We start from the raw sequence: 11,700 nt of genomic DNA, 5'->3' as shown, positions 1-11,700 counted from the left end.
TATTTATTCATTCATTTACTAACACTTCTCTTCATCTTAAAATTCAAACCCACTCTTCCTCTCTGAGTTCGAATTTTCTCTTTTCCTTCTTCTATTCTTTTCTTCTTCTACTAACATAAAGGAATCTTTTTACTGTGGTAAAGAGGATCCCTATTATTATTTTCTATTCCCTTATTTTTCATATGAGTAGGAGCAAGAACAAGAATATTCTTGTTGAAGCAGATCCTGAACCTGAAAGGACTCTGAAGAGAAAACTAAGAGAAGATAAATTACAACAATCCAGAGACAACCTTACAGAATTTTCCGAAAAAGAAGAGGAGATGGTAGTCAAAAATAATAATGCAATGAGGATGCTTGGTGACTATACTACAACTACTTCCAAATTTGATGGAAGAAGCATCTCAATCCCTGCCATTGGAGCAAACAATTTTGAGCTGAAATCTCAACTAGTTGCTCTAATGCAATAGAACTACAAGTTCCATGGACTTCCCTCAGAAGATCCCTATCAGTTTTTAACTCAATTCTTGCAGATCTGTGAGACTGTTAAGACTAATGGAGTAGATCCTGAAGTCTACAGGCTCATGCTTTTCCCTTTTGCTGTAAGAGACAGAGCTAGAACATGGTTGGACTCACAACCTAAAGATAGCCTGGACTCTTGGGATAAGCTGGTCACGGCCTTCTTGGCTAAGTTCTTTCCTCCTCAAAAGCTGAGCAAGCTTAGAGTAGATGTTCAGACCTTCAAACAAAAAGATGGTGAATCCCTCTATGAAGCTTGGGAAAGATACAAACAGATGACCAAAAGGTGTCCTTCTGACATGCTTTCAAAGTGGACCATTTTTGATATATTCTATTATGGTCTATCTGAGTTCTCTAAGATGTCATTGGACCATTCTGCAGGTGGATCCATTCACTTAAAGAAAATGCCTGCAGATGCTGAAGAACTCATTGACATGGTTCGAAATAACCAATTCATGTACACTTCTGAGAGGAATTCTGTGAGTAATGGGACGCCTCAGAGGAAGGGAGTTCTTGAAATTGATGCTCTGAATGCCATATTGGCTCAGAACAAAATGTTGACTCAGCAAGTTAACATGATTTTTCAAAGTCTGAATGGATGGCAAAATGCATCCAATAGTACTAAAGAGGCATCTTCTGAAGGAGAAGCTTATGACCCTGAGAAACCTGCAATGGCAGAGGTGAATTACATGGGTGAACCCTATGGGAATACCTATAATTCTTCATGGAGAAATCATTCAAACTTCTCATGGAAGGATAAAAAAAGCCCCAACAAGGCTTTAATAATGGTGGAAGAAATAGGCTTAGTAATAACAAGCCTTTTCCATCATCTTCTTAGCAACAGACAGAGCATTCTGAGCAGAGCTCCTCTAGCTTAGCAAACATAGTCTCTGATCTGTCTAAGGCCACCTTAAGTTTCATGAGTGAAACAAGGTCATCCATCAGAAATTTGGAAGCACAAGTGGGCCAGCTGAGTAAGAAAATTACTGAAACCCATCCTAGTACTCTCCCAAGCAATACAGAAAAGAATCCAAAAAGAGAGTGCAAGGCCATTGACATAATCAGAATGGCCGAACCTAGAGAGGAAGGGGAGGACGTGAATCCCAATGAGGAATACCTCATGGGACGTCTCCCAAACAAGAAGGAGTTCCCTATTGAGGACATAAAGGAATATGAGGCTCATATAGAGACCATAAAGATCCCTTTAAACCTCCTTCTGCCATTCATGAGCTCTGAAAACTATTCTTCCTCTGAAGAGGATGAAGATGTAACTGGAGAGCAAGTTGCTCAATATCTAGGAGCTATCATGAAACTGAATGCCAAGTTGTTTGGTAATGAGACTAGGAAAGGTGCACCTCCCTTGCTCATTAGTGAACTAGATACATAGGTTCAGCAAACTCTAGCTCAAAAGAAACAAGATCCTGGTAAATTCTTAATACCCTGTACCATAGGCACCATGACCTTTGAGAAGGCTCTGTGTGACCTGGGGTCAGGCATAAATCTTATGCCACTCTCTGTAATGGAGAAACTAGGGATCTTTGAGGTACAGGCTGTCGCATTCTCATTAGAGATGGCAGACAAGTCAATAAGACAAGCTTATGGATTGGTAGAGGACGTGTTAGTGAAGGTTAAAGGCCTTTACATCCCTGCTGATTTCATAATCTTAAACACTAGGAAGGAGGAGGATAAATGCATCATCCTTGGAAGACCCTTCCTAGCCACAGCAGGAGCTGTGATTGATGTTGACAGAGGAGAGCTAGTTCTTCAATTGAATTGGGACTACCTGGTGTTTAAAGCTCAAGGATCTTTCTCTGCAACCATGGAGAGGAAGCATGAAAAGCTTCTCTCAATACAGAGTCAAACAGAGCCCCCACAATCAAACTCTAAGTTTGGTGTTGGGAGGTCCCAACAATGCTCTAAGAATTTGTGAGGATCTATGAGAGCCCACTATCAAGCTATTGACATTAAAGAAGTGCTTATTGGGAGGCAACCCAATTTTTATTTATCTATATTTTTATTGTTCTTTTATGTTTTATTAGGTTCATGATCATGTGGAGTCACAAAACAATTACTAAAATTAAAAAACAGAATAAAAAAATAGTAGAAGAAACAGCACACCCTGGAGGAGGGGCTTACTGGCGTTTAAACGGCAGGAAGGAGCATCTGGCTGGCGTTCAACGCCAGAACAAAGTATGGATCTGGCGTTGAACGCTAGAAGCAAGCAGCATCCTGGCGTTCAAACGCCAGGATTGCACCCTGAGGAAAGTTGGCGTTAAATGCCAGAAACAAACATGGAACTGGCGTTTAACGCCAGAAACATGCTGCAGATTGGCGTTGAACGCCCAAAACAAGCATAGAGCTGGTGTTCAACGCTAGAAACAAGCATCAATCTGGCGTTGAACGCCAGGATTGCAAGCAGAGGGTGTTTTACATGCCTAATTGGTGCAGGGATGATAGATCCTTGACACCTTAGGATCTGTGGACCCCACAGGATCATCTCAGGATCTGTGGACCCGACAGGATCCCTACCTACCTCAACTCACCTTCTCTCTTCTTCACATAATCCAATAACACTCTTCCCCAAAAACCCTTCACCAATCACCTCAATCTCTCTTCCCTATCACCTCTTCACCACTCACATCCATCCACTTTTCCCCATAAACCTCACCTACCTTCAAAATTCAAAATCTCTTTCCCACCCAAACCCACCCTAAATAGCCGAACATACTCCCCTCCTTTCACTATATAAACCCCTCTATCCTCCTTCATTTTCACACACCACAACCCTCTCTTCTTCCCCTTGGCTGAAACCAAACACTTCTCCCTTTCCTCCATATTTTCTTCATCTTCTTTCTTCTCTTGCTTGAGGGCGAGAAATATTCTAAGTTTGGTGTGGTAAAAGCATAGCTTTTTGTTTTTCCATAACCATTGAAGGCACCTAAGGCCGGAGAAACCTCTAGAAAAGGGAAAGGGAAGACAAAAGCTTCCACCTCAGAGTCATGGAGATGGAGAGATTCATCTCCAAAGCCCATCAAGGCCACGTCCATGAAGTTGTGGCCAAGAAGAAGGTGATCCCTGAGGTCCTTTTCAAACTCAAGAAAAATGAGTATCCGGAGATCTGACATGAGATCCAAAGAAGAAGTTGGGAAGTTCTGACCAACCCCATTCAACAAGTCGGAATCCTAATGGTTCAAGAGTTCTATGCCAATGGATGGATCACTAGGAACCATGATCAAAGTGTGAACCCGAATCCAAAGAATTATCTTACAATGGTTCGGGGGAAATACTTAGATTTTAGTCCGGAAAATGTGAGGTTGGCGTTCAACTTGCTTATGATGCAAGGAGATGCACGCCCCTACACTAGAAGGGTCAACTTTGATCAAAGGTTAGACCAAGTCCTTATGGACATATGTGTGGAAGGAGCTCAATGGAAGAGAGACTCCAAAGGTAAGCCGGTTCAATTAAGAAGACTGGACCTCAAGCCTGTGGCTAGAGGATGGTTAGAGTTCATCCAACGCTCCATCATCCCCACTAGCAACCGATCCGAAGTTACTGTGGATCGTCCCATCATGATTCATAGCATCATGAATGGAGAGGAAGTAGAAGTTAATTAAGTCATCTCCCTTGAATTCTACAAAATAACCGAAAAGTCCTCCACCATGGCAAGGCTAGCGTTTCCTCTTCTTGTTTGCCATCTATGTTACTCAGCTGGAGTTATCATAGAAGGAGGCATCCCCATTGAGGAGGATAAGCTCATCACTAAGAAGAGGATGGAGCAAACAAGAGAGCCCACTCATGAATCCCAAGAGACGCATGAGGAAGCTCATCACCAGGAAATCCCGGAGATGCCTCACGGGATGCACTTTCCTCCTAACAACTATTGGGAACAACTCAACACTTCTCTAGAAGATTTGAGTTATAATATGGATCAATTAATGGTGGAACATCAAGACCACTCCATCATTCTCCATGAAATTAGAGAAGATCAAAGAGCAATGAGGGAGGAGCAACAAAGGCAAAGAAGAGACATAAAAGAGCTCAAGGACATCATTGATTCTTCAAGAAGAAAGCGCCACCATCACTAAGGTGGACTCATTCCTTGTTCTTATTTCTCTATTTTTTTCGTTTTTTATGCTATATGGTTGTTTATGTTTTGTGTCTCTACTTCATGATCATTAGTATGTAGTAACTATGTCTTAAGGCTATGACTAATTCCATGAATCCTTCACCTCTCTTAAATAAAAAAGTTCCTAATTCAAAAGAACAAGAAGTACATGAGTTTTGAATTTATCCTTGAAAGTAGTTTAATTATATTGATGTAGTGACAATACTTTTTGTTTTCTGAATGAATGCTTGAACAGTGCATATTTTTTATCTTTTTGTTCATGAATGTTAAAATTGTTGGCTCTTGAAAGAATGATGAACAAAGAGAAATGTTATTGATAATCTGAAAAATTATGAAATTAATTCTTGAAGCAAGAAAAAGCAGTGAAAAAGCAAAAGCTTGCGAAAAAAAGTGGAAAAAATAGAAAGAAAAAGAAAAAGCAAGCAGAAAAAGCCAATAGCCCTTAAAACCAAAAGGCAAGGGTAAAAAGGATCCAAGGCTTTGAGCATCAATGGATAGAAGGGCCCAAGAAAATAAAATCCAAGCCTAAGCGGCTAAATCAAGCTGTCCCTAACCATGTGCTTGTGGCATGCAGGTCCAAGTGAAAAGCTTGAGACTGAGTGGTTAAAGTCGTGATCCAAAGTAAAAAGAGTGTACTTAAGAACCTTAGACACCTCTAACTGGGGACTTTAGCAAAGCTGAGTCACAATCTGAAAAGATTCACCCAGTCATGTGTTTGTGGCATTTATGTATCCGGTGGTAATACTGGAAAACAAAGTGCTTATGGCCACGGCCAAGACTCATAAAAGTAGCTGTATTCAAGAATCAACATACTTAACTAGGAGAATTAATAACACTATCTGAAATTCTATGTTCCTAGAGATGCCAATTATTCTAAACATCAAAGAAAAAAGTGAGATGGCAAAACTGTTCATAAGCAAAAAGCTACAAGTCCCGCTCATCTAATTAGAACTAATATTCATTGATATTTTTGGATTCATAGTATATTCTCTTCTTTTTATCCTATTTGATTTTCAGTTGCTTGGGGACAAGCAACAATTTAAGTTTGGTGTTGTGATGAGCGGATAATTTATACGCTTTTGGCACTGTTTTTAGGTAGCTTTTAGTAGGATCTAGCTACTTTTAGGGATGTTTTCATTAGTTTTTATGCTAAATTCACATTTCTAGACTTTACTATGAGTTTGTGTGTTTTTTTGTGATTTCAGGTAATTTCTGGCTGAAATTGAGGGACCTGAGCAAAACTCTAATAGAAGGCTGACAAAGGACTGCTGATGTTGTTGGATTCTGACCTCCCTGCACTCGAAATAGATTTTCTGAAGTTACAGAACTCCAAATGGCGCGCTCTTAACGGCGTTGGAAATAAGACATCCAGAGCTTTCTATCAATATATAATAGTCCATACTTTATTCGAGATTAGATGACGTAAACTGGCGCTCAACGCCAGTTCCATGCTGCATTCTGGAGTCAAACACCAGAAACACCTCACGAACCAGAGTTGAACACCAAAAAGATGTTACAACTTGGCGTTCAACTCCAAAAGAAGCCCCTGCACGTGTAAAGCTCAAGCTTAGCCCAAGCACACACCAAGTGGGCCCCGAAAGTGGATTTCTGCATCAATTACTTACTTCTGTAAACCCTAGTAGCTAGTCTAGTATAAATAGGACATTTTACTATTTTACTAGGGGTCTTTGACCATTCGGTCTTTTTGACCACATCTTTGGTCCTTTTCCATTATTTTTGAATTCACATCATATTATGGGGGCTGGCCATTCGGCCATGCCTAGTCCATCACTTATGTATTTTCAACGGTGGAGTTTCTACACACCATAGATTAAGGGTGTGGAGCTCTGTTGTACCTCAAGTTTTAATGCAATTACTACTATTTTCTATTCAATTCAGTTTATTCCTGTTCTAAGATATTCGTTGCACTTCACCATGATGAATGTGATGATCCGTGACACTCATCATCATTCTCACCTATGACTGACAACCACCTCCGTTCTACCTTAGACCAAGCGCATATATCTTGGATTCCTTAATCAGAGTCTTGGTGGTATAAGCTAGAATTAATGGCAGTATTCATGAGAATCCAGAAAGTCTAAACCTTGTCTATGGTATTCCGAGTAGGATTCAGGGATTGAATGACTGTGACGAGCTTCAAACTCGCGATTGTTGGGCGTGATGACAAACGCAAAAGAATCAATGGATTCTATTCCAACATAATCAAGAACCGATAGATGATTAGCCGTGCTGTGACAGAGCATTTGGACCATTTTTACTGAGAGGATGGGATGTAGCCATTGACAACGGTGATGCCCTACATACAGCTTGCCATGGGAAGGAGTAAAAAGGATTGGATGAAGGCAGTAGGAAAGAAGAGATTCAAAAGGAGCACAGTGATGACAAGTCATCATATACCCATTTTTCAAGCTAATTTCACTTGTTTTGTTAGCATTTATGCACTTTCTTGCATCCTAAGTAAGTGATTTGGAGTGAAAATGCATAACTTCTCTAAATCAAGCAACCACCATGAAATTAATGATAATCCATGAGGTTTAAGCTAATTTTAATTGAATTTTAATTGATTTATAAGCCTCTTGAATTTAGTGATACTTGGAGTGGTTGTTTTGGTTTATTATAGGTGAAGAAAAGAAAAGAAAAGGAAAAGCGTGGCCTAAGAAGTGTAGCCTAAGAAAAGGAAAGCGTGGCCAAAGCAATAGGAAGCGTGCTGCATGCAAGGGGGAGGCAACATTGCCCTCCACAAGGGCACACTGCCCTCTAGGAGGGCAACATAAGAGAACCAAGAAGAGAAGGCAACTCTGCCCTGCCCACTACAAGGGCAGAGCACAAAATGTGCCTTGAGACCAAGAGGAAGAGAACCTTGCCCTGCCCTTGTGGAGGGCAGTATCGGGCTCTCCAAGGAAAGAAATCAAAGGAAAAATGCCTATGATGCATGCTACAAGGATCGAACAAGGAACCATGAGGAAGCTAGGACTTAAGGATGAGTGCCGTGCCAAGAAACCAAGGAAATTATTGTAGCGTGTGCTTCCTCCGTGTTTCGAACACGGGACAAGCAATGTGAGAACTCTGCCCTGCCCTTGGCGCGGGCAGGGCAGCATTTGGATTGGCGCACGATCCTGGTGCATCACGCACGATCCTGGCGCACCAACTCTCGTCCCTGGCAGCATCTGGCGCATCAACTCTCGTCCCTGGCAGCATCTGGCAGCACCAAAATTTCCTGCCCTGCCCTCCGCGAGGGCAGGGCAGCATCCCATGCACCAAGGAAAATTTATGGTGCACCAATTTCTCAGTCTGGCGCACCAACTTTGGATTCTGGCAGCACCATGGCACGTTCTGGCGCACCAACCTTTCCTGCCCTGCCCTTGGCGCGGGCAGGGCAGCGTTCCACGCACCATGCCGCGCCAAGCCCGCACCAACCGTCCACACCATGCATCAATTTTCTGCCCTGCCCTCCACAAGGGCAGGGCAGCCTCCTGGGAGTGACTTTTAATGGGCCAAAAATTCAAATTAAAAATCCATTTGAATTCATTTCTTCACCAAATCAAAAGCCCATCCAAATCCCAAAATCCAAGAATAGAAAGTGTATAAATAGAAGCTAGTTTGATGTAATTAGGACCTACCTTTTACCACTTACTTTTACACTTACTTTTAAATTTTACTTTCACCTTTCTTTTGAGCTTTGGCAATTGTTCTTGGGTGACTTTACTGAGAATTCTGAGAATTGGGGAGGAGGATTGATCTCCCTTCTGCCTCATTCTTGCCTGAGCATTTCTAATCTTCTGTTTCTGAGTATTGGGTGTGTGAAAATTGAGGAAATTCTGTCTCAATTCCCATTCAAAGTCTTTTCAATTTGTTTTCTGCATAATTCAATTTTATTTCTGTTCTTCTATTGCTTCTTCTTCTAATTCTTGTCAATTGCTTTGTTAACTTGGATCTAGGAAGGCAAATAGAGATCTAGGCTTTGCTACCTAGTCTCTTGAGACCTGAGACCCAATTTTACTTTTGGTTCTTCTATGAACCTTGCTGCATTTTAATTTCCTATTCTGTTTGAATTTCAGTTTACTCCAATTCATCTTCTACTTAATTGATTGCTGCAATTTACTTCTTCTTTGTTTAGATCCTGCAATCCCATTCCTCAAGTCCCTTTTATATTCAAGCAATTTACATTCCTTGCCATTTAAGTTACTGCAATTTACATTTCTTGCACTTTAAGTTTCAGTCATTTAGTTTCTTGTTCTTTAAGATTCTGCCAATTTATTTTCCTGTTCTTTAATTTACTGCACTTTTCCCTTCCCCCTTTACATTTAATGTCATTTACTTCTTGTTAAACATAAATCACTCAACCAAAACTTGATTCGCTTGACTAAATCACCCACTAAACTAAAATTGCTCAATCCTTCAATCCCTGTGGGATCGACCTCACTCATGTGAGTTATTATTACTTGATGCGACCTGGTACACTTGCCGGTGAGTTTTGTGTTGGATCGTTTTCCACACATCAAGTTTTTGGCGCCGTTGCCGGGGATTGAAATAGATTGACAATGATTAAGTGAAGTGGAGGTCTAGATTAAGCACTTTTTCTTTTCTGTTATTCTAATTCTTACTAACACACTAACTGTTTGAATTTTTGCTTAAACTAACTAAACCTTCATTCTAGCTATAGATTGAAGTTTCATTGGATTTCTGAGTTTGTGTGTTTATTGTTGTGTGTTTGTATGTCAGGTATAGGAAGATCTTCCCCTATCATCTCTGAAATAGATCAAAGAACTCTTCGGAGAATAAGAAGAGCTGAAAGAGGGAAGAACGTTATTGGAGAAGAAGAATCTGAGGAGGAATTCCAAGACATGGAAGGAGATACCAATCAACCAGGAGAAGGAGCCAACAATAATCAACAACAGAGAAGAGTCTTGGCTTCATACACATTTGCAAATGCTAGGCATTGTGGGAGTAGCATTCTACCTCCCAATGTCAATGCAAACAATTTTGAACTCAAGCCACAACTCATCACTCTGGTTCAAAACAATTGTTCTTTTGGAGGAGGGCCTTTGGAGGATCCAAATCAACATTTGTCTACTTTCTTGAGAATCTGTGACACAGTGAAAACAAATGGTGTACCCCCTGATAGCTACAAGTTGCTGCTCTTCCCATTCTCTCTCAGAGATAAAGCCACTCAATGGCTAGAGACCTTTCCAAAAGAAAGCATCAACACTTGGGATGACTTGGTGAGCAAGTTTCTTGCCAAATTTTATCCCCCTCAAAGAATCCTAAGGTTGAAGACTGAGGTTCAAACGTTCACTCAATTGGAGGCCGAGAACTTATATGAAGCATGGGAAAGATATAAGGCTTTATTGAGGAAATGTCCACCAGAGATGTTCACTGAGTGGGACAAGTTACAAAACTTCTATGAAGGACTCACTCTTAAAGCTCAAGAAGCTCTTGATCACTCTGCCGGAGGCTCTTTACAGCTCATGAAAACCACAGAGGAAGCTCAAAACCTTATTGATATGGTGGCCAACAACCAATATTTTTTTGCTCATCAAAGACAACGCCAACCATCACAGAGAAGAGGAGTAATGGAGTTGGAAGGAGTGGATTCAATCTTAGCTCAAAACAAGATGATGCAACAGCAGATTCAACAACAGTTTAAGCAAATGGCCAAAAGAATTGATGGCTTGCAAGTGGCTGCAGTGAGCACCACAAGCCAACCTCCAACCACTTGGTTGCAAAGTGAAGAAACTCAAGAGGAGCAACAGCAAGAGCAAGTCCAATACATGCACAACCAAAATCCTAGAACAAATGAAGTCTATGGGGATACTTACAATCCATCTTGGAAGAACCATCCCAACCTCAGATGGGGAGACAACCATAATCAAAACCAACAACCATGGCAAAGAAACACAGGCCAGAACAATTGGAAAAACACAAACCATAACCCCCAGCCAAACACTAACCAAAACTCATACAGAAAACCACAAAACAACTACCCAAATTCTAACCAATACCCACCCAATAACCACCCAACTAACCAAAACACTTATCTTCATCCATCAACACCCCAAAATCAACCCATCTCTCAAGACTCACAGAGAATCACCAATCTAGAGCTGCTCATGGAGAAACTGATGAAGAACCAAGAATTGACAACCAAGAATCAAGAAGCCTCCATGAAGAACCTAGAGAGGCAGATTGGACAAATCTCTAAGAAGATTTCTGTTGAAAAACCATCAAGTTCACTACCTAGTGATACCATTCCCAACCCAAAGGAAGAATGCAAGGTCGTGCAACTAAGAAGTGGGAAGAAGTTAGAGGATGGTAACCAAGGAGCAACAAAGAAGCTTATGGAGAATGACACTGAGCCAACAAAGAATGATGAAGCCATCAACCAAGACATGATAAGCAAGAATGCTCCAGAAAAACTCACAGAGGAAGACAACAAACCACAGAATTTGAAGAAAGGAAAGCAAATCATGGAGGAACCAATTCCAAAACAACATCAAGGGGAGAAGAGCTCAACATCACCATTGCCTTATCCACAGAGATTTCACAAGGAAACAAAGGATCAGCACTTCCACAAATTTCTTGAGACTTTCAAGAAGCTAGAGATTAACATACCTTTGGCAGAGGCTTTGGAGCAAATGCCCCTGTATGCCAAGTTCTTAAAGGAGCTCATCAACAAGAAGAGACAGTGGAATGAAAAGGAGACTGTAATGCTCAGTGAAGAATGCAGTGCACTCATTAAAAAGGGACTCCCTCCCAAGCTTGAAGACCCTGGAGGTTTCTTCTTACCATGCACTATTGGAAACCTATTCATTAACAAGGGGATGTGCGATTTAGGAGCAAGCATAAATCTAATCCCATATTCTTTAGTGAAAAAGCTTGGCTAGAGGAGGTGAAACCAACACAGATGTCCTTGGAATTGGTGGACCAATCAATAGTATATCCTAAAGGGCTGATTGAGAACCTTTTAGTTAAGGTTGACAGGTTTATCTATCCAGCAGATTTTGTGATCCTGGATTCTTCAGAACATGGAAATGACT

General features: G+C 41.0%; 1 non-coding gene across 1 annotated transcript; it reads right to left on the bottom strand.

The window, feature by feature from the left end:
* Positions 1 to 713: 713 nt before the first annotated feature.
* Positions 714 to 821, bottom strand: LOC112804231 (small nucleolar RNA R71). The gene has a single exon (XR_003202848.1). It is a non-coding gene; the product is annotated as a small nucleolar RNA R71 (small nucleolar RNA).
* Between the last annotated feature and the right edge of the window lie 10,879 nt (positions 822 to 11,700).

Source organism: Arachis hypogaea, chromosome 5, assembly GCF_003086295.3.
Source record: "Arachis hypogaea cultivar Tifrunner chromosome 5, arahy.Tifrunner.gnm2.J5K5, whole genome shotgun sequence".
In the NCBI taxonomy this organism is placed as follows: domain Eukaryota; kingdom Viridiplantae; phylum Streptophyta; class Magnoliopsida; order Fabales; family Fabaceae; genus Arachis; species Arachis hypogaea.
This window is presented reverse-complemented; position numbering and strand designations above follow the sequence as displayed.